General features: G+C 32.7%; 1 long non-coding RNA gene across 1 annotated transcript; it reads left to right on the top strand.

The window, feature by feature from the left end:
- The first annotated feature begins 553 nt into the window (after positions 1-553).
- On the top strand, positions 554-3526 carry LOC127735219 (uncharacterized). The gene is made up of 3 exons (XR_007998198.1): positions 554-707; positions 1028-1091; positions 1720-3526. It is a non-coding gene; the product is annotated as an uncharacterized LOC127735219 (long non-coding RNA).
- The last annotated feature ends 20258 nt before the right edge of the window (positions 3527-23784 follow it).

Here is a 23784-nt window from a genome sequence, read left to right as displayed (position 1 = left end):
ATATCATAAGGTCCTTATGATATTTTTTGACTATTTGAGGACCATCTATGTTCAATAAATATCATAAGGACCTAAGAGCTACGGTTCAGTAGCTCAAAGTAAGGTTGGTTGATCTATTTCATTTTATATATTTTCATGTGTATGGTTGTATATATATATACTAGTCAACAATAGAATTGATACAAGGCAACGTATTTTCCATATATAATGAAATTGGATACACTGTACCAAGGTAAATAAAAGGTATGATATTATACACCATTACATGTACATTGGCGAGTTGAATTCTAATCTGGATAATTATAAAAAGAATAATTAAAAAATAACTGTAGTAAATCCTGAGATTGGAATAGAACTTCCAAGGGGAGACAAATTCAATAAATACCAAGATTTGTTAATTCAATGGGAGATAACTCTGTAAAATATGCAGATTTTAATGCAGTTGAAATTCAAATCATTATTCTTTGACTTCTTTTTTTTCTCTCCATCTTTATATTAATTTTACAAACTTAGGTGTTGATTTTATATTATTGTGAACATGTAGTAAGAAATCAAAACAATATTTAGTAAATGTTTATGTTGACAGAAATGGATTTATAAAATATATAATAATGTATCCATTTTAATTCCTTTTTAGGTTCTTTCTGTGGCATGTTTTTCATGGTGTTGGGAATAAGACTTTGGGGTCTAATACTTCTAAAAGGAAGGTAAGTACCAGAATGTTATTCCAGTTCTAAAGAGAAAAAAAAAAAAATGTATTATAAAATTTCTTTGGAAAATTCTCTCTAGGCTTTTAGGAGATGGTCAGGTCTACTCTCTCATTTAGCAGTAACAGTATATAAGTTAATTTTAGGATCTGATGTAATTACATAAAAGTTTGCTGGGTTGCTGGATAGCTTTCTAATCCACATGTTCTCAACATCTATTACACATTTATAGACTACCAGTATTTATATTAAATATATATAAGTATACCAACAATGATCAGTTTAAACAATTTTTTATGATGAGGCATTTTATATTTCAGGTTAATATCACAGCTTGTCCGTAAGGATTGAGGTTCGGAATGGCAATTGGAGCTGACTTTTATGGTAAGAATCAGTACATAGATTTATGAACTATTCAACTTAGAGCATGTCACTAGAATTTTTCATGTGAAAAGTGTATGTATAATTTGGAAGGGGGTATCAAGATAAAAATAAGGGAAGTCAAAGATTTGAATTTTGGATATCTTCTCTCTGTTTTTTTTATCTAAATTAATCCCACTATATAGAAATTAAGAAATGTAGTATGATTGCCAATGAGACATTAATCAACCAGAAACCACATGACAAGGATGTTAGCAACTATAGAATGCCATTTTATGGTCTTCAACAATGAGCAAAACCTATTCTGTATTGTAAGCTATATGAGGCCCCAACATGGCAAAAAGTGAAATAATTCATATGAGAAAACCAATGACTTGATATAGGATAAAACAATAAACAAAAAGAAATATGATAGACAACAAACAACGACTATGTTTTTCATCTTTTTTTTGCCAACAAAGACTGGTAGTCTAAAAGTTATGTCCACGAGTCACTTTAAAGCTAGGTAAAGAAATATTATTTGCATCATAATTGTAATGTCCATTTAATTATTCTTTTGCATTAAATATTGTTTCAATTATTTTCACATAGTTTTGACAGATCTGTTTAAGAATGAATATTTCTTTTTCAGGTAACTTTAACTGTGGCTGCATGAAAATGATTGGGTGACTGTACCAGTAAAGAATGTAATTCAGACAATTTTTGTGTATGTTTGAGAAAATGTTTATAATTTTTTACAAAAATAAAAATAGTGTAAAGATTCTCCATTTTCAACAAGATTGTAAGTTATAGATAACTTATTTTGAATTTTAAAATCTCTCTTTTTACCATTAAAACCAAAGGATATATTCAGGTAGCTCTACTCATGTCCATTCTTGACAATTTTTTTGTCATGCATATTGATACTGAACTGGTTTTTGTCTCGCCTTGACGGGGTAAAAAAGCGAGACATAGGTATGCTGTTTCCGGCGTTGGCGGCGGCTCAACAATGTATTAGTTTGTGATTAGGTCTAGTTTATGGTGAACCACTGGTGTTAGGTCACTGATATTTGGTATGCAGTTGAATTAGCATTGGCACATCTCGTTACCATGGAGATTATTTTACCCTGCCCCCTCAGTCATGGTTTATTGACTGAAACTTTGCTTAGTTTTCATGTATTAGTTTGTGATTAGGTCAGTTTATGGGGAACCACTAGTGATAGGTCAATGATATTTAGTATGCAGTTGTATAAGCATTGGCATATCTCATTTCCATGAAGATTATTTGGCCCCGCCCCTTCAGTCATGGTCTATTGACTTTGAAACTTTTGCTTAGTTTACAAGTTAATGTTTGTGTTTAGGTTTCTTTCAAGGAAATGACTTATGAAAAGTCAATGGTATTTGGTATGCAGTTGTAATAGCATTGGCACATCTTCATTTCCATGGAGATTGATTAGCCCTGTACCTTTAGTCATGGTTCATTGACTTTGAATATTTCCATAACTTACATGTAAAAGTATTGTTATTTTAATTTCAACATTTGCATTATCAAAATAACAAATAGGCGAGACATATCTCTGTGTTAACAGTTTATTGGTATGTATAGTTTTGTTTTGAGTTCATAGTTCAGATTGTATTCATTATTTTTTTCCCCTGTGGCTAGATGTAATCGGTACTTTGAAAATTAATCGAAATGGACCACTTTTATTTGAAGACCTACACTTTTAGATATATTAATAATGGTCCATGTCTAGTCAAAACAATTCCAGAAGTTAAGAATGGAGAATCTTAAAATAAAATAAAAAAATAAATGTATATTTTGGCTTTCACTGTTGTTAAATATATATCGTTTCTGAATTTTTTCGTTTTTTATGCCCCTGCCATAGGGAAAGGAGGCATAAGTGTTACCCTGATGTCCTTCTGTCCTTTTGTTGGTCCTTTTGTCCCATTTTTGTTTCCGCACTAACTTTTAAGAGTAATGCCCCTTTATCAGTTGAAAAGTTGCAAATTTGGGCAGTGACTCACTTACTTTTCTAGAGTTATGCTCCTTTTTACAATTTTTAAAATTGCCAATCTTGAGCAAGGGCATCGTGTCCTCAGACACATTCTTCTTTTATTTTTTAGCTGAGTTTGATATAATTTATATTTTTATCAATTGTTTTGTTCTGAATAATTATACATTTTTTTATACTGTCTAAAGTATACTTCCTGAGACGGTCTTCAGAGCATTAGGTTTTGGACTTGGTTTCCAACATTTTCCCACTACAAATTCAGTTTTTAAAGAAGTTTGACCAAGTTCACTCGTTTTAGTCAGTTGTCATGGTTGTTCATGGCAGGGAGATTGTTGATAGAGATTTTGTCATTATTTGGTATTTAACTTAAAATACAGCATAGAAGCATTTCATCAATTATGATTTTTATGATTATCTTTTATGTATATATGCTTACAATTTGTATACATGGATATTGTTTATTAAAAATCATTAAAATCTGGTGTCCAGACGAACTGTCTGGGTTATCAGCTACATGACTATATTGTTAGTTTTGTTTAAGCCTAAATATTTAAGGGATAGAAGTAAAGTAATATTATATGAATAGACATCAACTGTCAAGATGAAGAACAGGAATAAAAGCCCTGTTCATTGATAATTTTTTATGTTTTCTATGTATTGTGTGCGATTTTGTCCCATGTACATTTACTCCATATCCTTTCATTTTCCATCGTTAATGAAATTTATTTGAGAATGTCAAGGTCAAGTTAGATTTTGATTTTTTTCACAATTACTGTTCAAGATTTGCGGCTTGCCTTTGAAAATGTTATTTCTTTGATTTCTGGAAGATAATTATAGAACCACTTGCCCCAATCCTTTGAAATTGTACATAATATCATGGATCATTGAAAAACTGTTCAAGGTCCATTTTGATGGTTTTGAGAATAACCGTTCAAGAGTTATGCCCCTTAGTTACCTTAAACATTTTACTTTCTTATTTCCAGATGTTAATGAAGTAATGTTTGACAAAAGCATTTTTGATTTTAACACTTAATTTATGAAACAAAAAATACTGGTCACATTCATTTTTAATTTTGGTATCTCATTTACTGTTTTTTTTTCTGCAAGCAGGTGTATCTGCTCAATTATTAGATCTTATCACTTAAGTCTAGTTTGAATCTGGACGGCAAATGCCAGTAACAAGAAAGAGGTTTCTGATTTAGGGGTATTTCACATGATTTTATTTTTTCAGTCACTCGGTTAAGTTTAGTTTATGACTAATTTATTTCTGATCAACGAGACAAAAGGGCCACAACTTATGAACTTGTAGAAATTGTTTAAATGGATTCAAGTTAATATTTCGAAAGTCGCACACTGCATACATATGGGATAAAAACATGTTTAGGTCCTTTTTGGTTTTTTTATTCACTTTTGTGCTACATTTCTACACAAATGAGATCCTTTGCAGTGTTTTTAGAGGCCAGTGTGTGTACATGTATGTTGTGTGACTTGTGTCACATGTTAATTTGAAAAAGCAGTTCAAGGAACAGATCATGTATTGCCTATGGATTGTGTATTGTGTATCAGTTGAACAAAAAAAACAACATTCATTTTCATACAAAATACACAATTTCTGCTGAAAAGTAGCTTAATACCAACACTTAGCATCCTTCATCCTAACCTTAAAAAAAATCTCCTGTGAAACTACAAGGCCAAATTTACCAGACTTTATCTGAATGCTTCTTAGAGTATCTAGTTTAGAAAGACTTGGCCACTGATGCTTTAAAAAGAACATAGGCCTAGGATAAAATGCACTTTTTGGCTTGACTATCAATAATTAGAGCAGTTAGCAAGAGTAAAATGATCAACAGTTCAGATTTATCTCTATGTAATTTTCAGAAAAATAGGACAATCCAGTTTGAAATTTTTTCTTTATTATTTTGGGTTGATACCACTGCATGTGGACTACCAGCCCCCAAGGGTATCAGTAATCAATACTTGGGTATTGACATGATTTTTAACAAACCTTTCTTAAATTGTCTGTTTATAAATTATAAAATTATTAAGAAACTATTAGGTTTCAACTCCCTGAGACAAAGATGACCTTAGAAGGATTTGGCTTTTATTTTTAGGTCCATTTTGGTGATATAGCTCAACTGTTTTGATTCGTATACAGCTTTGGCTTTCAAATATTTAGCATTGAGCGTTCTTTAAGAAGATTATTCCAGAAAAGAACTTCTGACACATGATAATTACAGTGTTTTCATTTTTGTCGAGCCTGTGACTTTTGTCGCAGAAAGCTCGACATAGGGATAGTGATCCGGCGGCTACGGCAAGCAGCGGCGGCGTTAGCTAACTTCTTAAAAGCTTTGTATTTTAGAAGCTAGAAGACCTGGATGCTTCATACTTTGTATATAGATGCCTTATGTTACGTAGTTTCCTACTGTCACATGTCCATTGTCCATGACCTCATTTTTATGGTTCAGTGACTACTTGAAAAAAAAGTTGATTTTTTGTAATGTTAATTTCTCTCTTATAATAGTAATAGGATAACTATATTTGGTATGTGCGTACCTTGCAAGGTCCTCATGCCCGTCAGACAGTTTTCACATGACCTCGACCTCATTTCATGGATCAGTGAACAAGGTTAAGTTTTGGTGGTCAAGTCCATATCTCAGATACTAGAAGCAATAGGTCTAGCATATTAGGTGTATGGAAGGACTGTAAGGTGTACATGTCCAACTGGCAGGTGTCATCTGACCTTGACCTCATTTTCATGGTTCAGTGGTTATAGTTAAGTTTTTGTGTTTTGGTCTGTTTTTCTTATACTGTATGCAATAGGTCTACTATATTTGGTGTATGGAATGATTGTAAGGTGTACATGTCTAGCTAGCAGGTGTCTTCTGACCTTGACCTCATTTTCATGGTTCAGTGGTCAATGTTAAATTTTTGAGTTTTGGTCTTTTTTTCTAATACTATATGCAATAGGTCAACTATATTTGGTGTATGGAAATATTTTATGATGTACATGTCAGTCTGGCCGGTTTTAATTGACCTTGACCTCATTTTCACGGTTAATAGCTCAGTGTTAAGTTTTTGTGTTTTGGTCTGTTTTTCTATAACTATAAGCAATAGGTCAACTATATTTGTTGTATGGAAGGAGTGCAAGCTGTACATGTCTGCCTGGCATGGTTCATCTGACCTTGACCTCATTTCATGGTTCATTAGTCAATGTTTAGTTTTTCTTGGTTAAGTCTGTATCTTAGAAACTATAAGCAATAGGTCAACTATATTTAGTGTATTGAATGATTGTAAGGTGTACATGAATTTCTTGTTTGGTTTATATGACCTTGACCTCATTTTCTTGGATCATGTTAAGTTTATGTGATAGTTGTAGTAAAGCTTTATATTTAGAACTATCAACATAATATCAATGATAAGTAAAGAAGGCGAGACATTTCAGCGTGTGCACTCTTGTTTGAATACTAATATAATAGATATTGAGAAACAGCAAAAATTACCAGAACACTTAGTTCTACAAGAGACATATATACAAAGAGATTGGCAAGACCCTGATATCACAAATTTATAAACCACTTTCCAGTTTGTTGCATTTCCATCAAAATCTTTGGTATTAGTGAACCTCATTTGTGCGTTTAGAGGCATCATCACTTCCTTCCCATGTTGAGCGAGCAGTTGAAAAATATGATGCTGTATTGCACTAATTATTGTGCAAATTAAGTTCTTATAATTGATAATAAGCACTGCTGTCATTAGGGAATTTTGATTAGAATTAGTTATTTGCTATAGGTGCATGGCTTTGGTGTGCGTCAGCTTGTAAAAATGTTTATTTATTAAAGAGGTATCAAGACAAAGGGAATAGATATATTTTTATTTTTATTCCGACAACGATGCGTATATACACAAAATGGTTTCTCTCAAAAATATGAGTAAATTTTGCATAACTATAAAAAAAAAACATAATGCTTGCTTTTCCACTTTATATTACTTGCTCCATAGTTATTACGAATTGCGATTATATTAAACTGAAAAAATCATGTGGCGTCCTTGTGGTTTATCAAAACCACTAGTTTTCAACAAGTTTGAAACTTGTTTACAGAGGTTCCATACTGTACTTATTTATTTTTGTAACTGTTCGACATTTGTTTTATCAAAAAGTAATTTTTGTCATGATTGTGTAGTATTAAGGTTTTTCCACTACGTTAGGAAAGACCTTATTGTTTTTTAATTGGTTATTTATTTGTAACACATGAAACCATAATGTCGGCAATAATTGAATTTGATATTCTATGCTCAAAAGCCTTAATACACAAATAATTCCCGAGACTTAAGTTGCAATGTTCTTATTATTTTCCGAATCGTATGTGTTAATTTAGAGCAAAAGATATAATTTTGTCAGAAAAAAATTATGATTCTTACAAATTTTAACAGCTTAGAAAATATGGGTTATTATCAAATTCTGTTGATGAATTTATTGTTGTCAGTTAATGTTAATGTTCAGTTGCAAATACTTCATGCATATTGAGGACAAAGTCGAAGAAATATAGTAACTGGCAAAACTATTCAGGCATCTCCACCTAAAATAAAACTTCATGGAATGCTACCTATACATAATAAAAAAAACCCCCACTTATATACAATTTTCAAAGATTTTGTTTTTATGTAATTGTAAAATGAGCATGTGTTGAACATGTTTTACAGTACTACTTTTTAACCATTTATACATGTACATTAAATTTGAAAAATGCTAAATATTCAAAAGAAATCTTGTTAAAATTGTTGAGATCATCATTACATGATTATAGAAACGACAAAGTCTGCCTGTCTGTCTGTCTGTTTGTCTGTCAATTAACTCCTATTTGGATAGCAGCTCAACAGAGATGAGTGCAAACGTATGATTGTATCTAAGATCTGTTGGATTTCCAACTTGCCCTTACTTTCAATTACGAGCTGGTGGTATTCTTAGCCTCAACATCATGTGTTGTTTAAATTTGCTTCTGATTTTTTTCACAGATTAAGTTCTGGTTAAGATGGTGTCACAGTCTTGTCTCAGTATAACAACAGGGTTGAGTACAAGTGCCCTGATGGCGGGCCTCTATTGGTCCCTAAACAATAATGTATACTAGTTCAGCAAATGAGGAATAAACAACCACACTGCATAAAACAGGGGAAAAACTCAATTTAAAAGAAGTCAGAGACCGATGTTAGAATAGGTAACAGAAGAAACTACGCACATGGCAATACTAAACATAACTAAACACTAAACATGCAAGCTCCAGGCTTGAAGTACGATTATCGGGAATTTGTGTCATTGGTAGTAAAATTTGCATTTCTTGAACAATGAAATCTGGGGATATTTGGTCAAATAAAATAATACCTTTACTTAGTACCAGAACATATAAAAATTATTCTCTTTTCTTTGATTTTGTTCTCAAATAGATTGCTTTTCTCCCATAGGATATTTCTTTCTCCCATAGGATATCTATTTCTCCCATATGATATTTCTTTCTCCCATAGATTTTTTTTCTCTCTTATGATTTGATTTAATCTCCCATAGGAGTTTTATTCTCCCTTAGGATTTATGTTTATCCCATAGGATATTTTTTCTGTAATGAAATCCCTTAGGATTTTTATTAATCCTATCGGATATCTTTTATCCCACAGGATAATTTTATTAGACAAATATCCTATAGGATAAAAAATATCCTGTAGGAAATGCTTTTATTTCTCCTACGGGATTTTTTAAGTCCTAAGGGAGAAAATATATCCTGTAGGATATTTTTTTTTTTCCTAAGGGATTATAAATCCCATAAGATTTTAATATCCTGTAGGATATTATATATATATATTCTTTATTCCAAAAGCAATACAGCTTATAGGTATCAAGTACAATTAATATTACATTAAATATAGTAAGCAACAAATAGTACAAGAAGGTAGTTCATTAATATACAATTCATACAATTTAAATCAAATCTAGGAGCATGATACTAATTAACATAATTTAACAATCTTAATTGAAGTATGATATACACATTCAACGATTACGAATTTTTTCGGCAATACATAAATACTTCCCAAAATTATTAAGTTCTTTTATATTACGAACAGATAACAATTGTATAAGTTTAAATACTGATGGATTTCTCCAATAATAAGGTTTAATATACTTCATACGAATATCTTTGTATCCAATACATTCCAAAATAAAATGATATTCATCTTCAACAGAATTACAGTTGCACACATTACATATTCTAGCGTTTCTGTTTATATTTAAAAACCTTCCAGTTTCAATGTTCAAGTTATGTGCATGTATACGGTACTTGCTTATTAATGGTTTATATCTAAAATTAACAGGTCTACTAAGATAAAACTGCAAACCATGACTGTCATATATGTATTTGTAGAACTGACATTTAGAAGACTCCTCAAAAAATGACATTGCTTCAGATATAAACCTATCAGTAGCACGCTGTTTGAAATCAGCTATACAAATATCTACATTTAAAACATTTTGTGTCAACCACACATGACTTAAACCATAATTACATAATAAATCTCTTATTGTACATGACCAGTTCAGTTTATTTTTACTTTTTACATTGCTAGCCTCCATTATTTCTGCATAACAATTTTTTAGAATACAATTGTCAGTTTTTAACAATTTACACCAATATTTCATCAGTTTACAGTACCTATGTACATACAATGGGACTCTACCTAGTTCAAAATACACCATGTAATTTGTAGTACTCTTTTTTACTTTCGAAATCCTCTTTAAAAAATATAAGTAAAGAGTTTCAATGTCAATTGCTTTATGATATCCCCAAACTTCGCTACCATAATTCACTATGCTTGAAACATATGTATCAAATAAAGACAGTAGTGTCTCTGTATTAAAATAGTCTTCTTGAATTTTACTAAATAAACTGAAAACAGCTTTTTTACCTTGATTTGACAACATTTTCTGAGTATTAGTAAAAATATCATTATAATTTAACAGCATACCCAGATATAAAAATTCATCACATAACTCAATATTCTTTCCATTAATGAACCATTTTTCTTCTGATAACACCTCTGTTTCTAAATACAACAATCTTAGTTTTTAACATATTTATATGCAAATTATACCCTTCAGAACATATTTGAACAACATCTATCATTTTTTGAAGATCATTTATATTTTCGCTAAAAATAACAGTATCGTCAGCATACATTAATAAATAAAGATTGAGCATTCTCATGTCATATGATTGACAACCCTGTTTTATCAATTCTATTTCAATGTCATTGACATACATGGCATATAAAAAAGGTGATAAGGAGTCTCCTTGCATTAGACCAATGTCACAGTTAAAAAACTCAGAAAAATTTCCTTCATGTTTAACACATGATTTCAGGTTAGAATACATTGATCTTATTAGATTTAACAATTTTCCGGTTATACCACATTTATCTAATTTCATCCATAATTTAAAATGCTTAACACTGTCAAAAGCCTTTTTATAATCAATAAAACAACAATATAACCTTTTCCCGTTTCTCAAAGATTTAGATATGATGGAATGAAGAGCAAATATTGCATCATGAGGTCCGTGGCCAGGTCTAAATCCGAACTGTGCGTCTGAGATGATTCAGTGTTCCTCGCTCCATTTCAGCAGTCTGGTATTGATAGTAGATGTAAAAAGTTTTCCTATATGAGACACTTATGATATACCTCGGTAATTTCTAGGGTCATTAACTAGACCTTTTTTAAATAACGGCACAATTATACTTTAAAATTATCCTATGGGAGTATGACTTTATCCTATAGGATTTCTGAAAATCCTGTAGGATTTAAAAAAATCCTATGGGAGAAAATAATATCCTACAGGATTTTGTCACTGTTTTCACTCCAGTTGCCGAACCAGGCGAGCCACACCAAAATTTTTTTGTATTGTTTTACCTATCCCCAGAGGTACATTATTGCCAAATTTGATGATTCTGCCGTTAAAAAAAGTGTGGTTCTAATTTGCACTCATGAGAAGTGCAAATTAATCCAATAACATGTAATATTAGGTATTGCTTTTCTGGCGACCGTCCACAATTGTTAAGTTTTCTGCTTAAGTTAGTTTGATAGGAAATACTTGTGATAGATCATTGATATTTTGTATGAAGATGCATTACTATCAGTACATATCAGTTTGACGACAATTTTAAGGCCCTGTCCCCTAGGCCATTGTCCAGTGACTTTGAATTTATTAGCAATTTTAAATGTTAAGTTTTCTGCTCAAGTTAGATTGATAGGAACTACTGGTGAAAGATCAATGATATTTTGTATGAAGTTGCATTACTATCAGTACATATCAGTTGACAACTATTTTGAGGCTCTGCCCCTTAGGCCATGGTCCAGTGACTATGAATTACTTATCAATTTTCAATGATGAGGTTTTCTGCTTAATCATATTTTAGTTTGATATGAACTACTTGTCATAGATAGATCAATGATATTTTCTATAAAGTTGCATTACTATCAGTACATATCAGTTTGACGACTATATTGGGGCCCTGCCTCTAAGTCATAGTCCAGTGACTTTCAATCAATTAACAATTTTCAATGTTAAGTTTTCTGATAGGAACTACTTACAATAGACAATATTTTCTATAAAGTTACATTGCTGTCTGTATATCTCAGTTTGTCAACCATTTCGAGGCCCTACCCACTAGTTGGTCCAGCAACTTTGAATTAATTAGCAATGTTGCTGTCCATCAGATTGTTTTGTTCTAAATTTTATGCCGACAGGCGCGACAAATCTTTGTCAACAGTTTATTTATCTCTAGTTATTCCTGGCCGGCCCTGACCGTCTATGAAGGGGTGTATATAGTCAAAGTTGCTTTGGTTTGGTTGTATTTAGGATAATATATACATAGGAATTGTATGATTTTGAATTATGTATGCATTGCAATGATAATATTTGTGAATATTTATATAATACAATCTGGTGTCCATCCTGCTGTCAGCAAAATAAGATTATGTTTGCATTGTTTTATATTTGGCACGAGTATGTAGTTAATACACAAAATCATCATTTGTCTTTCTCATTTACCTAGTGAGGTCCTTCACTAGGAGTTTTGCTGGTTTCCTAAAAGTGGGGTTTTACCTGGTCAGCCACGAATTATTGGAATGTAGTTATTTAGTTTTTGTCAAGCCTGCAACTTCTGTCGCAGAAAGCTCGACATAGGGATAGTGATCCGGCGGCGGCGGCAGCGGCGTTAACTAACTCCTTAAAAGCTTTTAAAATATGTCAAAAGGTAGAAGACCTGGATGTTTCATACTTTGAATATAGATGTCTTATGATATGAAGTTCCTGTCTGTCATATGTCCATTGTCCGTGACCTCATTTTCATGGTTCAATGACTACTAGTACTTGAAAAAAAAACCGTTAAGATTTTTTGTAATGTTAATTTCTCTCTTATTATGAGTAAAGGGATAATTATATTGGTTATGTGCGTACCTTGCAATGTCCTAATGCCTGTCAGACAGTTTTCACTTGACCTCGACCTCATTTCATGGATCAGTGAACAAGGTTAAGCTTTTGTGGTCAAGTCCATATCTCAGATACTATAAGCAATAGCTCTTCTATATTTGGTGTATGTAATGATTGTAAGGTGTACATGTCCAACTGGCAGGTGTCATCTGACCTTGACCTCATTTTCATGGTTCAGTGGTAAAAGTTAAGCTTTTGTTGTTTTGGTCCTTTTTTCAAATACTGTATATATATATTTGGTGCTATATTTGGTGTATGGAAATATTTTACAATGTACATGTCAGTCTGGCAGGTTTTATTTGACCCTGACAAGAAATCTTCAATTGAATATAAATTCAAATCATATAACCAATTTCAAGTTCTTTGAATACATTTATTCTGTGTCACAAACCTATAATGTATCAAATATTTAAGGATGTCTTTCGCGTTTTTGTTAGGGTTTTTTTGTGCATTGTATCGATCTAATGAGTAAAGCCCTTTTGAACTGATTGTTAAAGTTTATTCTGATGTTGTACTAGTGCACCACTGTCCCAGGGTAGTAGGATGGTTTTGCGCCAGCAAAAGTCTACTAGCAAACATGTTTAACCCCGCGACATTCTGTATGTGCCTGTCTCAAATCTGGAGCCTGTAATTCTGTGCATGGTTGTCGTTTGTTGTATATCATATTTGTTTTTCGTTTATTGTTTTGTACATAAATGAGGCCATTAGCTTTCTCGTTTGAATTGTTTTACATTTGTCATTTCAGGGCCTTTTATAGCTTACTATGCGGTTTATGTTTTGCTTATTGTTGAAGGCCATACGGTGACCTATAGTTGTCAACTTCTACGACATTGGTCTCTGGTAGAGTGTTGTTTATTTGGCAATCATACAACATCTTCTTCTTTTTAAAGTAACTTTTAATTTCAAAACTTATGAGATATTTTTAATTGGAATATCAATTTTAATATGCGTGCTTTGCTTATGTATAAGCTTTTTTAAGAAGACATATGTTTTTGATACTTCTTATTAAAGTGTATGTTTCTATATTTCTTTCTATTCTTAATTAATATACTGACCGGCAAAATAGCAAAAACTCTATATAAATCGTTTTTTTGCAGGAGCCGGCAAAATAGCTCATTGAATATTTTGAAATTCTTTATTATTATCGATAATCAAATTACTTATGATGTCGCACGTTCTTTGAATATTAAAATAAAATTTAACTAGCTTTTAAGGTAGTAATGAATGTAGCAATTACCTTTTTCGGACTTTAAAGCGACTTTATACAATTGTTGTTTTCTAAAATTTGTACGGGCTCTTCGTATCTTTCAACTTATATCTTGTCTAAAATTTTATTTTTAGAACGGATGCATTGTACACTTTAAATCGTGGTGCAATTAATAAATAGAAAAAAAAACTTTCGTACGGTCTTTATCGAACTTGCAATATATTAGACAGAAAAAAAGCTACATGTATTTGGACCTAGCTAAATACATTTGCATTTACTTTAATATGAAATAGGAATCATTAAATTCGATATCTAAATATAATTATTTGTTGTATCAATTTATTTACTGGAACGCTAGAATTTTGAAAGAATTCAAATTAGTTGGTCGGAAGTTCTACTGACTGACTAAGCATTCGGACAAGGTCTTAATTATCTAGAATAATACTTTATAGTTTGATGAATGGGAAACTGGAACTTTTCTGCTGGCCACTTTACTTGATAACAATCCATGCTTGGCAGCAGAACCGTATTCATGAATTCATGATTATGCACCAACCACTCTTTTTTCTGAGAGAGTGTTTTCTTTTTTATTTTATTGGGGTTTTTTTTATTTCTTAAGAACAATATTTTTTTATCTTAGTGTCGTATTTCTTGTTGTCCCTTATATTAAATTGAAATTAATAAGGTTTTTTTTCACATTTTTCCTGAATGATTAAGGACTGTTAAAAAAATAACGTATCGCCCCGAAACATAAACATGCACATTTAATCAAATCGGGTATACTACCATTTATATATACACGTACATTGGCATACTAACGTTCCCGCAAATACAATTGTTTGTTTGAATAATAAGCAAGATTTTTGGAAATATAAAAATAAACAAACCAAGAGACATAAGATGTACATCATTTTAATTTTCAAAACCGGGAGGCGCCTGATCTTTTTGGTAATCTCGTAAACTTGAAAAGCAACTCTCAAAATCATGAAAAAAAACTATTTCTATAGAATTTTTAAAATATTTATAAACAGGTACTGTATATGTACAAGTGCAAAGAAAATACCTAGTCATCGAAATTACTGTAGTCATGTCTGACACTGTTCAGAAATCCTATGAGAACAGATTTTTTAGTGTATTTCATTAAGTGTGTTTTTGATTTTTTTTCTAATTCACAATGTCTCATTACTTCTGTAGGTAAGCCATCAATGTTTTCGTCAAACATTGCAAGAATTTGTAGTTTTGTTTTGTTTTTCTCCTTACAAAGTTGATTTTCCTCTGTTTTAGACATATGAATTTTAGAGACTTTTAACGGATTAAGAGATTTGCCGATCTTGATAAAAATCAGTTAGGATTTTCTACATAATCGACATGGTCGTGAAATTTTGTATTTTTGGGGAAAAATTGTTGCGACTCATCTTATTCAAATATATCTGACTGGATATAAGTATTTACATTTAGGAGTTCAGCCCGAAACAGACCCTTTTCGGATTTAAATTAATTAAGTATATGTCTAAGTTGCCTGATATGTTCGGATATACCAAGTAAACCATTAATGTTTTGTGTCAATTTTTTAAGAGTATCGTAATTCTTCGTAACTGTTTCCCATTTTGCACTATTAGCGACACCAGATATATGTTACACTTATACCCTTCTAAAATAAAGTATAAACCTTGGTGAGCATCTAAACGACCGCTACGGGAAAATGACTCGTTTTTGTACAAAACATTAAGAATTTCTGGTGGCATAAGGAATCTCCCACAGATTCCGAGACTGTCAATTAGCACGTATTTTGCGTGGTGTCTCCCATATCAAATTTTAAAGATCTCAAATTCAAGTGCACAGTTTTGCAGTTTTTTGTATGACTGTGCAATGATTTAATTCAAGTTCACAGTTATACAATTATTTTCATAATTCTGCCATGATTTAATAATTCAAGTGCACAGTTTTACAATTGTTTGATGAAATAGTTTGCATTCATTTAAATGTATATATATGTAGTGTTCACAAGTGCAATTTCCAGGGGAATTTTGAATGGTGAACAGATCGTATGAAAATTGTAAAACAATGCATGCCCGGTTCAACAAACAATAGTAAAACTGTACATTACATAAATATGCACAGTTTTACAATTGTGTGACGAACCTGGGTGCATTACTTTACGTGCATAAGCATGCACAGTTTTATAATTGTTTGATGATCTAGGCTGCATTACTTTAAATGTATATATGAACTGCTTACTTGTACAAGTTCCAGGGATTGCCCGGTGCATTGTGTACAGATCACATGAAAATTGTAAAACATTGCATGCCCAGTTCAACAAACAATTGTAAAACTAGGCAAGCTCAGTTCTGCAAAATTAGGTGACAAAACATACCTGGCAGATCCGGAAGATGAGTAATCAGAAGATCTACCGTTAAAATCCCTGGTGTCCGTCGGTTCTTAAGTTTTCATTTTGACTAACGATTCTGACTAAAATACAAAACTTGTAACAAGTAAAACGGCCATTAAACCTGCGGCATCGGTTGCTTTTATCTGTTCCGAAATCGACACAAATAATGACATTGTGTTACATGAGTCGATACGTTTAGAAATTTTACAAAGTCTAAATGATTACATGTAGATCATAACCAAAGCGTGTTAATAACACATTAAACTTCAAAATATACAATTTCTTTTTTTTTCAGAAAGAAACGTTAAATATATGTTCTGCAGAAAATCTGTTATTGATGTAACTGAAACCAGTATCTTGCGACGTCTCTAATCCATGCTTCAAAATTCTAAATCACGACCTTGATTTTCACAAACGACTTTGGCCTCGAGCATCACTGAAGAGACATTAATTAATTAATTCATCAATAAGAACATGAACACCAACAAAAAAATATATATATATTTCATGATGACATGTCAGTTAAACAGGTATTCGTTCCCACTACAAATTATAAATTTGGACTAGCAATGCACACTTTCAGATAATGGTAAGCCATCTACCAAAATGCATAATACTATTATTTGGTAAATTAGTGATTAATACTACCGATAGAGATGTGGTGTATATGCCAACGAGGCTTCTAGAGGACAACATGTAGTCGTCAACAATAGACAGGACTTGTGTCTTTACAATTTGGCCAGCTCTAAATCACCCCAAGTTGTCAATGAATTTAACAGAAATAATTAAAGATCTGTCCCTGTCATTAACACTCATCTTCGCTAGCCAAGGATTATCATCTGACCCCCTCCTCTCCAGAGGAGAAGGTCGGATTGCTTGCAAAGATGTTAACACCAAATTCTCGAGAAAAAAAAACCAAAAACAAATCATACGAAACCCGTCGTGGCGAATGCACAGTTGAAGAGAACAGACTTGTTAACCACTATGTACTACAGATTTTTAATAAAATACCATTTATGTTGTAAATACCCGAATTGAAAAGAAAATCAAGTTTCCTCATTCTATTATAATAATTGAGGTCACAAGCAGGACATAGATGTATTGAACTCAAATATGAAGCATTATGTTGCATACCTAAATCGTGACATAGAATCCTTGTTAGTTGTATTGTATGTGAGTTTGACCCCAAAAAAACTATGCCCGTCAATATGGCTTCGCAAAGTTACCGCTCAATATCGGACTCAATTTAACAACATGTGATAAACAAGCATGCTTTAGTGATAATATTAAGATATCATTGTCGTCAAACTACAGGTTACTGTTTGACTCTGCTGTTAACTCATTGACATGTCCCCATATTGCAATGAAGTACTGCTACTTATTACATGTACATGTATGTATTTGACGATGATGGATCTTATTACTCGTATGGTAATAAGAGAGGTGATAGCGACCTACTTTCTGATTTACAAATTTATAAAAAGTAATTGCTCACTCCTTGATGTAAGAATTAGACAAAACACAAGTAGTTTATAAATTCGATTACTAAAATCACAAATCAAGATAATTTACATTTTCAATCTCACAAAAATATACTATCATATATTTACAATCTATCTACATACGACTTCTTAATAAAGGCTTAACTCAAATTATACTTGCATTTGGGTTTTGGGCAGACTCGGCATTTACTAAATTACTAACATAATTAAGCTCGGTGTAGCAGCTAATAAACCTATTAGAAAAAAAATTGTTGTAGCTACCTGATTGCAGCTTAGGCTAAACTCGGTGTAGTTAGCTACAAGAGTCGGAAGCGAGGTCATATGCTACTTGGTGTAGGCAGAACTACAATAAGAACAACAAGAGGCGGAATACAAGTGTGCTTCAAGAGCCGGAAGAGCATTACCTCAAACTGATGTGGATGAAGATAGCAAAAACGCTAGACAAATGTAATTGCCCCGAATCTGTACTTTCCATGAGCAAACCGACGGGTGCCACATGTGGCGCAGGATATGCTTATCCTTCCGAGGCACCTGAGATCAACCTCAGAATTTTGGTGGGTTCATGTTGCTCAGTCTTTAGTTTTTTGTGTTGTGTTTTGAAGACTGATGTTCGTATTTTCATCGTTGTTTTTTACTGTTTCTCTTCTGGATTAATGAATTTTGATTGTCCTCTTGGTATCTTTTTAGCTCACCTGGCCCAAATGGGCCGAGTGAGCTTTTCTCATCACTTGGCGTCCGTCGTCCGTCGTCGTCCGTTAACTTTCACAAAAATCTTCTCCTCTAAAACTGCTAGGCCAAATACAACCAAACTTGGCCTAAATCATCCTAAGGGTATCTTGTTTCAAAAATGTATCCGATGACCCCGGCCATCAACCAAGATGGCCGCCATGGGTAAAAATAGAACATGGGGGAAAAATGCAGTTTTTGGCTTATATCTCTGAAACTAAAGCATCTAGAGCAAATCTGATATGGGTAAAAATGTTCATCAGGTAAAGATCTATCTGCCTTGAACTTTTCAGACGCACCAGACAACCCGTTGTTGGGTTGCTGCCCCTGAATTGATAATTTTAAGGACATTTTACAGTTTTTGGTTATTATCTTGAATATTATAATAGATAGAGATAAACTGTAAACAGCAAAATTGTTCAGCAAAGTAAGATCTTCAAATAAGTCAAAACATGACCAAAAATTGTCAATTGACCCCATAAGGAGTCATTGCCCTTTAAAGTAAATTTTTCACATTTTTTCGTAAATGTTTGTAATCTTTTACAAAAATCTTTTCCTCTGAAACTACTGGGCAAAATTAAACCAAACTTGGCCTAAATCATCTTAATGGTATCTAGTTTAAAAAATGTATCCGATGACCCTGCTCATCCACCAAGATGGCCGCCATGGCTAAAAATAGAACATGGTGGGTAAAATGCAGTTTGGCTTATATCTCTGAAACTAAAGCATTCAGAACAAATCTGACATGAGATAAAAATGTTCATCAGGTCAAGATCTATCTTCCCTGAACTTTTCAGAGGCATCAGACAACCCGTTGTTGGGTTGCTGCCCCTGAATTGGTAATTTTAAGGAAATTTTGCAGTTTTTGGTTTTTATCTTAAATATAATTATAGATAGAGATAAACTGTAACCAGCAATAATGTTCAGCAAAGTACGATTTACAAATAAGTCAAAACAAGACCAAAATTGTCAACTGACCCCATAAGGAGTTATTGCCCTTTAAAGTAAATTTTTCACATTTTTTCGTAAATGTTTGTTATCTTTTACAAAAATCTTCTCCTCTGAAACTACTGAGCAAAATTAAACCAAACTTGACCTAAATCATCCTTAGGGTATTTAGTTTAAAAAATATATCCGATGACCCTGCTCATCCACCAAGATGGCCGCCATGGCTAAAAATAGAACATGGTGGGTAAAATGCAGTTTGGCTTATATCTCTAAAACTAAAGCATTTAGAACAAATCTGACATGGGATAAAAATGTTCATCAGGTCAAGATCTATCTTCCCTGAACTTTTCAGAGGCATCAGACAACCCGTTGTTGGGTTGCTGCCCCTGAATTGGTAATTCTAAGGAAATTTTGCAGTTTTTGGTTTTTATCTTAAATATTATTATAGATAGAGATAAACTGTAAACAGCAATAATGTTCAGCAAAGTACGATCTACAAATAAGTCAAACATGACCAAAATTGTCAATTGACCCCTTAAGGAATGTATGCCCTTTATAGTAAATTTTTCGTAAATTTTTGTAATCTTTTACAAAAATCTTCTCCACTTAATCTACTGGGCCACATAGAATTTAAAACTTAGCCATAATTTTCAATAGGATATCTTGTTTGAAAAATGTATCCGACGACCCTGTCATCCAACCAACATGGCCGCCATGGCTAAAAATAGAACATATGGGTTTACTACAGAAGTCTAAGGGAAAATTGTAAAAAAAAAAATTCAAATAGTCACAACTTGAAAACTAATTTAAATAATGATAAGGGGTCTTCAGTAACTTGGCCTCTATCATTATTAGGCGGCATCTAATACTATAACTCATGATTTTAACCTTATTTTACATGATTTCCAAAACAACAGTCGATCCAGGTGAGCGACTTTTGAGAGCCTCTAGTTTTATGTACATATATTTCTTTTAATATATTATTATCATGCATATTTTTTTAATATAAAGTACATTGTATCTAACCTTTAACCCCGCCGCATTTTTGCGCCTGTCCCAAGTCAGGAGCCTCTGGCCTTTGTTAGTCTTGTGTGTTTTTTAATTTTAGTTCATTTATATGTTTTGGAGTTTAGTGTGACGTCCATTTTCACTGAACTAGTACACAATTTTATTTAGGGGCCAGCTGAGGACCACCTCCTGGTGCGGGATTTTCTCGCTGCGTTGAAGACCAATTGGTGGCCTTCGTCTATTGTGTGCTCTTTGGTCGGGTTGTTGTCTCTTTGACATATTCCCCATTTCCATTCTCAATTTTATTTACCAATTGCTATAATTGCGATTGTGCTACTGATAACGATTGTCTGTAATTTGCTTCCGATGTGGATTCTGTTAGTGTATATAAAAACAAATCGGGAAAATGTTGATTTATCAAACAAAATTTATGATAATTATTGACAATATAATACTTCCATGCTTAGAATAAAGGTTTGGCGTTAAGATTTTGATTTATTTAGATCCAGCTTTGGATGGAATATTAATAGCAAGACCAGGAAATTTTGCTATGGAACACCGGTTATAAAGTTCAATTGATTAACATAACTAAACAACAATAGTGTAACTCTATAATCAGTAAATCTAGAATACGACCTTTCATTGAAAGCTCTTGAGTAGAGTACGTCGATCCATTGAAATCCCTCAAGTGTATTATGCTTGACTAAAGTGGACTGAAATCTCCAAAATGGACAGGAAGCTTCCAGACGGACGCAAACGTGATTTTGTTGATAGTTATTAAAGTTAGTTGTTTGTTTCACAGATAGAAAGATAGATAGATAGATAGATATATTTGATCAAATATCAACATCAAACATTACATATGCAAGCTAGTATGAAACAATAGAAGCATGGGACATCACCCGGGTTTATACTTAATTCATAAAATCTTATAACAAGTTTTGAAACTTATCTGGATTGCCCATAAAAGCATTCCGGCCTTCCAATTATGTTGTATTCTTAAAAATGTTAAAATATAGTTAAAAAAAAATCATGACTTTGGCAGGTTTTATACTAGACAGTGGCTATATTTCCGGCGCCGGCAAAATAAAAAATATGCTATTTTTCCGGCTCTGATTAAAATATCTCAATTAAAGTCGGAAAAATAGCATATTTCTATAGCAATGGCTATTTTACCGGCGCCGGCAATATAGTGATTTTTTTATTTTGCCGGTTCTTTGTAACGAGTGAATTTTAATATTTACCTTTGAAAATGTGTATTGTCAACATAACAGAATCAAAGTATTACTCATTAAGTTGAGAGAAAAAAAAACAGTAACAATATTTGAGTTACATATAATCTGATAATTTATGAGTCCAAGTGAAAAAAGAATTTGTAAAAAAAATATTGTAAAAAAAATATATAGAGCACCCACTCGTAGGCTGTAGCAATGAAATCATAACAAAACATGTAGTTGATATTATGGTTAGATCATATGTTTTTGTACGTCATATGAATTCGTACTATGCTTGCTTTTACAATGGAAATTTTGACGCCACAATGCGTTCTTAATATCACGGAAACCGGTAAAACAAGGATACTTCTAAAATCAGTCACAGTCTGTAATGCTTCATGTATGCATGAGAAGTCACAGTCTGTAATGTTGTAAAAAAATAAAAGTTAAAAATCTCATTGCATATAAATTTGATAAAACATTCATGATACAATCTAACAAAATCAGCCACATATAGCTTCAAAATCAAAAATGTTTTAAATGAAATTTGCTTTTGAAATAATAGTCAGTTCTTTGGATTGCATATCTGTAAACAAAATCGTTTTTACTGTCAAAATTGGCTTCCGCTTAACAAGAGCCGGCAAAATAAGCATATTTTCTATTTTGCTGGCGCCGGCGAAATAGCCACTACCTTTATACTAGTAACTATAATTATTGTTGAAGATCAGGGGCGTAGCTACTTTCTTAATGAAGTGGAATCACAAACTGAAGGGCAAGGGGTCTGGCAAAGCCCTGGTAGGGGGGCCTGGGAGGGGGGCGAAGCCCTCCGTAAGCTCCGCATATATAGCGTTTCAAAACAATCACAACCGTAATAAAACTTGTACATTTTTGTTATGGTTTTTTGGTCAACTATTTGTTTAACTTCGAGTCGAATGAAGACTAAACATTGTTGTGTGAGTGTATATGAGTTTCATAAAATTTGGAAGAGGCAAACTTTAGTTAGAGTACAGAAATGAAAAAAAATGGACGGACGGAAGGACGGACGGAAGAACAGTCAAGGGTAACACCTAATGCCCAATTCGTCTAGCGGCGGGGCATAAAAATGTGTCTCTTCAACATCACTTAGTATAATTTATGTATATACAAATCGGAAAACTATAATTCATATATTTATGTAAGTTTCATGTCTACAGACATAAGGATAGACAAATAAAAATGTCCAAAAGGAAAAATACATATGTCCATGAAGGTATGATATTTTTAATACTGCAAACAAAATACTGCAAAAATGACCTATGAGGAGCTTCAGCGTCTTCATACAAAATACTTCAACATGTTTTTGTTATATTTTTTGTTTTTGTTTTTTTTGGGGGGGAGGGGGCTTTTTTATCCAGTTTTGAATACCAAGGGAATTCTGAAGGAGATGATTTTATTTTCATCGTATGAGGCATAACTCTTAAGCCTGTCAACCAATGAGCTGAGTCTTTTTTTACTAAATACAAAATCGACAACTGTGAGCTATTGCTTACTAGTTACGACTAGGAAACCCTACATTACAAAGTGGTAGGGAGGGAACTGACAGGTAAAATTCATGAAGCTTGTTACTAAATATTAGATTTCTGCCAGAAATAGTTCCTGAGAAAAATGCCACGAAAACTTCCATGTATGACCATATGTACGAAATTAAAAAGATGTCGGGTAAAAGGAAGTAGGAAAATGAGGAGTATTTTGCTGTGATGAATAGTTGCTGCTGAGAAAAATGTTGTAACGGACGGACGCACTGACAGAGATACACAGTAACCAGTATACCCCGTACTCCGTTGGGCAAAGAACGGGAGGATAAAAAGAAAAAAACGCATGTCATTCACAGTAAGTGCATTCATGATGTGGGAACCAAACCAGTCGTTTTTACAGGTGGTGGCCACAGATTGCACAACTAATCTATTAACGTAGAAAATACATTGTGTATATATATTGTTCAATTTCTTTATAATTTCCTTTACTAACTCATTGACCTAGAAATTCTAAAGGGTGAGTGTTTGGATGTTTTTCTTTCACAATAAGACTGCATTTTTTTTTCATTTTAACTGCAAGTACTATAAAAAATTTCCAGGTAAAAATGGGGTGCTTCCCACCCCTTACTTTGCATCGACCTTAACTTTAAGTCGCGATTTTACA

The sequence above is a fragment of the Mytilus californianus genome, unplaced genomic scaffold (assembly GCF_021869535.1).
Source record: "Mytilus californianus isolate M0D057914Y unplaced genomic scaffold, xbMytCali1.0.p SCAF_3, whole genome shotgun sequence".
Lineage (NCBI taxonomy): Eukaryota > Metazoa > Mollusca > Bivalvia > Mytilida > Mytilidae > Mytilus > Mytilus californianus.
This window is presented reverse-complemented; position numbering and strand designations above follow the sequence as displayed.